A 5,323-nucleotide genomic window follows, 5' to 3' on the forward strand; every position below is an offset into this window, starting at 1 on the left:
CCTAACGGTCCTGTGTGCATTAATGCCTCGCGGTGCGGTTGTTGTGCACCGATAATGAGGAGCTAGATGATGGGGGAGTTGGGGGCAAGGACTGGGGGGGTCATTATCTTAAAACTATGCTGGTTTATGAATGCGAAGGGGGGGCGTGCGGTGCGACTCTAATCCTCGCACTTGAGCGCGCGCAGATGGAGGCGTCATTTCTCGTGTGAATCAGTGAAAGCAGACACTAAGTGGGACACCTCCTCCCGCACTCTTCGCGTTTGAACTTGACCATAAACGAAGAGTGAGAGAACAAGAACGTTGATGAGAGGAAGAGCAGCGTGACGTCACGCAATTACGCGGGGACTTCCTGGACTTCYTGGTTATTTAAATGATAGGCTTCTTAAATTCCCCCTTTTTAAAACTGACTTTAAACTGGTAAAGTGTGTTTAGAAAAAAAAAACAGTCATGCTATGACATAAACTGGAAAACTGGTGTTTTGGATTGACGGTTTTGTAATCAAGCTTTTGGCACTTAACATATATTTGGCACACAAATCGTGTGATTTCAGGCATCTTCCATTCATCAGCTGCACATCTTGAAACATTTATCATTAGTGCTTTCTGAGTGACCTTTTATTYTTTGTCAGCTTTTTAAAGACCTGTAAGAATTGCACAAGGAGATTGCGATGTCTGCTAATTTTTTTGGTGTTAAAGGCCTTTTTCAGCGTTGCCTTTTGCTATCTGGAGACTTCTTTTCGCACACTATGAGACAACAACCCTTGTCAAAGACGGCCACACAATACCGGGTCGTTTGCCAGAAAGAAATGTGAGAAGAGCACAATTTAGGCTAAGCAGCGGTGAATGAAACAAGACTTGTTGTCCCCAGCTTCAGAACAATTTGAAAACAAGTCGTCTGGCTTTTCTGAAAGCGAACACTGCTTCAGGTCTTTTGGGGGAGCACTAAATGTCAAAGCAGAGTGTGTGAAGGGAAAGTAGGCTAACAAAGCCACACTTTCATCTTTAGCTGAAAAATGTTCCTGGAACACATGCAGCCTGCTTTTCAAACACATACAAAATGTCTGATCATTTATTATGAGGTCAAGCACAAAAGTTCAAGTGTGTCATTTTAAGTGCTTTCATCTATCTTGGAACAGAGGCACAAATTTAAAAGACAAGGAAACCACACTTTAAAGTGTGTTTTTAGCATATCAGCTTGTAATGCAGAGCTGAGCTATATCACCGAAACAGAGGAGCTTCCCAGATTTCATACTGCTGCAATTTCCTGGACTGCACAGGAGAGAACTGCTGCATGATTGGCAGATTTATGATATTTATATTTAAGTAGTGTTTTTTTTTTTTTTTACTCAGACAACCACTCTTCATATTACTCTAAAATCAGTGGATAAAAATTTAGTTGTCTTCAGCTSAAAATGAACTTTAATTGTGTGCAGAATACTCTTATTTTTGTGCATCTCTAAAAATCAGGTACAAATGATTGTGTGTATGTACTTTCATGTATGTGCATTATTTCTACACATGTAAATGTATGCATGGAGTCGAGCCACTGCCTGTGCCCCGTCTGTGCTCTTTTCATAGCACTCTACAATCGTTGTTGCCACATGATTTGTTGATTTACAGAGCCTAGGCGACGGTGGAAGGTGCTCTCTTATCCATTGGATGGGCAATCAACACATTTTATTATCATTGTGTCTGAGGTTACTATGTAAATTCTCTGTGCGTGGATGTGTGCGTGTGGCAGGTATCTGCCATAGCAAGTTAGTCCATATTGGGTGGCAATGATTTCTGCGCCAGATAAGCAACGTGAATGTGGTTTTGTGGCATAAGTCTTGTTGCTTGAGTCTTTTTGCAGTAGCAAAACGGTCACATACTGTATACTGTGTGTCCTGTTTTAATGGGGACAAGCTCAGAGCTGCATTAGCCAGTTCGAGCTAAACCCATCCTGTCCTGGGAAGGCTCTTTGTCATGCTGCTGGGATTTGTGATGAAGCAAAACTCACCATGTGCGTCGACACATACATGTGTCTGTTTGCATGTTTGCATTAGTGTGTTTGCCCATGTGATTGCGTGACCCATGCATTATGGCTACAGCTACAATCATGCTCATGAAATAGAACAATGGCCGCGTCTCAGTCAACTACGCCTGTCTGTCTGTCTGGGCTGGGCCTCGTCTCGTTCTGTTTTTGTGCGTGCGTATCCCGGACATGAACTTGAACTTGAGACAGGCAGCCAGACACCATCTGTGCACCAGGGGTAATGAATTCAGTGCATTCATGGCTGCGGAGCAGACCTAGGCCACCGCCACCCATTGATGAGCAGATGACCCCTATAGTCTGAGATAGCTCTTCATCACTAATAGAATTCAACAATAGCAGCTGGTAGTAGGGGACTTTATTTGTGGCTGTTTTTTCGCAGACAAATGTGAGGACTGGTGCGCCTGTGTCATTGTGTGCAGAATGCATGCTTCTGTGTGTGCTTGACAGTGTGAGTCTGTATGCATGAGACCCTCCATGCTTTCCTGTTATCCTTTATCACCATAGCTACTGCATAATAATTGGCACACATCGGTTTGCTTATCTCATTCTGGTCCTTTAGGCTACCTCATAAAACACTGACCTCACATTTTACCAACATAGCAAGGCTAAATTTATTGTCTTGATAATTATACGGCCCAGGTCACCCCCACCCCCCACCCTCCAGTAAAAGGAAGTAAAAGAATGAGGCATAAACCTTAAACAAGCCAGGCAAGACGTGAATTCCTGCAGGCCCTCCTCCAATTTCTCCCTCGCCCCTTTCAGCTCCAGCTTCTGTCACAATCACAAGCGCCGCACACACACATACAAGCACGGACGCATGCGCACACACAACGAGGCTTTTCCCTCTGGTTGGTGTCACCACGGCAACGGTAGGTGAGATCACCTTGCGCATGGCGACATCGGTCCCCGCCGATGCAGGACAGGTTCCTGGTTTTCTGCGAGTGTTTAGGTGTGTACATGTGCATTTGTATGTGGGAAGTAGAATGTCACCCACCCCCACATCACCGTGCCTYGGCGTACTTACTGTGTGTAACATAACAGCATTTGTTGGATGATTGACTTGGATGCAGTCAGTCTGAGTTTATTTTAAAAGCCCATCAACAAACACATGAAAGATTTTTATTTATTTATTTATTTTCCTCTGCGTTCCATAATGGTGTCATTCCAAATTATCTGTGATCTGATCATCCCTTCTCCATGGCGGGACAGCTAGCTATAACTTGCCAATAATCCACTGAGGAATGTCATGGCACGGCCCTTTTTAATGACATCATGCATGGCCACTTGAGCGTCTTGTGGAGAGCAGCAGGCATGCTGGGCTCAGCCACACTATATAGTGTTTTCCCCTCTTTTAAATAACTACGGATATGCGCGGCGGGCGTGTTTGTCACTTATCTTACTTATATGTGCTGTCAAATTTCTTCTCCATAATAGAACTGGCTGTCATGGAATCACATCTGTAGATTTACTGTTGCCAAGCTTTAAGGTTATTGGCGTACTGGAGAATTACCCAAACCTCCCTGAAGACACACAAACATGACTTCCAGCTGGTTACACTGTTAAAAATTTACAGTTCTGTTATCCTAAAATAAGTGAATTCCAAGAAAAACTAATGTTGCTGCTGAACAGTGTGTTTAAAAATGTATATTTGCCCTGCCATTTGACCCAGCTACAATGTGCAATTTTAAAGTGAAGTCTAATTAAGTTGTAATGAACAGTTCTATAATGCCTTATCATTTTAAATGCAAAGTGGTTTTAGTTGCAAATACTGCTAAATAGTAAAATTATTTTTATATTAATTAGCTTTATAGAAATGCTTAAATTATGCACATATAAAAAACAGAATAAATCAATTTTGATTTGTGAGGAACATTAAATCCTCTTAAATATATTTTGATATGTTTTCATATACATTCTAAACTTTACTCACCCTGTTATCAATACGTGCACTCATAATTTGTAAAGTCATATATTTTTTTAAAGCAAGCGTCATTTTAAGGACTGGTAATTGCACTTTGATTATTTAAGAAACAATTATTCAACCATTCATAGATGATTGGATGCATTATTAAATATCTGCATTATGATAACAGCTGTGCACATTAAAGCTGTTGGCACAAATGCTATTTTTGCTCTAGAAAAAAAAATAAAGCTRGCAGCCTGCCTGTGTTCCAGCATATCAGTGCTCTGCTGGCTCCCGATTATGCAAGTATACTTGCATTTGAGATGTGTCTCCTTGAAGATGAAAGGCTGTAAATAATGTATACTGTGTCACTGCATTATTCATTTCCTATTAATTACACACACACAAAAAGAAAAAAAGAAAAACAGACTTTGTTGTTGTGTGCTGCATGCGTTTTTTATTTTGTTTATTATTTTTATTTTTCTTACTAAATTTCAGTGGTTTATGTTATTATTATTTTTTTCTGTATACACAGAAAAACGTGAATCAACATTCTGTCATGTACTTGTCTCAGAATAATGGGGACAATTTTCTACCACTGTAATCACTCCTGCTAAACTCATAACAAGCCCGATTCAACTAAAGCCTATTCAGCTTGAACTGCTAATTCATATTTGAACGAGCTCTGATTTTGTAAAACACCACGCTCCTGTATTCGCTGTTCGAACATTGAGATTTTTTTTTCCTTTTTTTCATGTCATGCATAATCCTTTCTATTATTCATGTGAGGAGGGGCTTCGGAAACATTGGGAAAGCATAAATACTGTAGATGTGTCTGTAGCATGTATGGTAAAAAGGCATATTTCTGCTTTTTGTAAAGCATGGGCAATCGAGGCCTGCGTACCATTGGAGCCGGGCGAATCGTTTGAAAAATAGATRCTGTGTAGCAATTAAATTATATGGCGCTTGGACCAGCGAGCCAGTGCCAAGCTCGAATAGAATAGTGAGCTGTGGTTGCTATGCTCGCATTAGCATCTGGCCCTTTTATGTAAATTTGATGAGAAAGGACTCATGCATATATGCTGGGGCTAGGGTGTACTCGCCTAATATCCTTATTAGAGAGGGGGGAATTAAATATTTATTAGGGGGACTAAGGATTAGGGGAAAGGGGAGGGAGGGGGTAGAGTCTGTCCTGTGTTGTCGTGAGAACCTGAGGTGGAAGAGCGGGTAAAAGGGAGGAGGAGATTGGTTTTCTGTAAGAGTGTCTCTCTCTGCCTCAAGGTGCCACCATCTTAAGGCGTTTGGCAGCAGCGAGAGTGTGGGGAGGGTAGACCTAAAATGTCCGCTGGCACAGACACGCACACGCATACACATTAGCGCATACAA

General features: G+C 41.6%; 1 pseudogene; it reads left to right on the forward strand.

Annotated features, from left to right (window-relative positions):
- The first annotated feature begins 6 nt into the window (after positions 1–6).
- On the forward strand, positions 7–5,065 carry LOC106517504 (pseudouridylate synthase 7 homolog pseudogene; annotated as a pseudogene).
- The last annotated feature ends 258 nt before the right edge of the window (positions 5,066–5,323 follow it).

This window comes from Austrofundulus limnaeus, unplaced genomic scaffold (assembly GCF_001266775.1).
Source record: "Austrofundulus limnaeus strain Quisiro unplaced genomic scaffold, Austrofundulus_limnaeus-1.0 Scaffold49, whole genome shotgun sequence".
Lineage (NCBI taxonomy): Eukaryota > Metazoa > Chordata > Actinopteri > Cyprinodontiformes > Rivulidae > Austrofundulus > Austrofundulus limnaeus.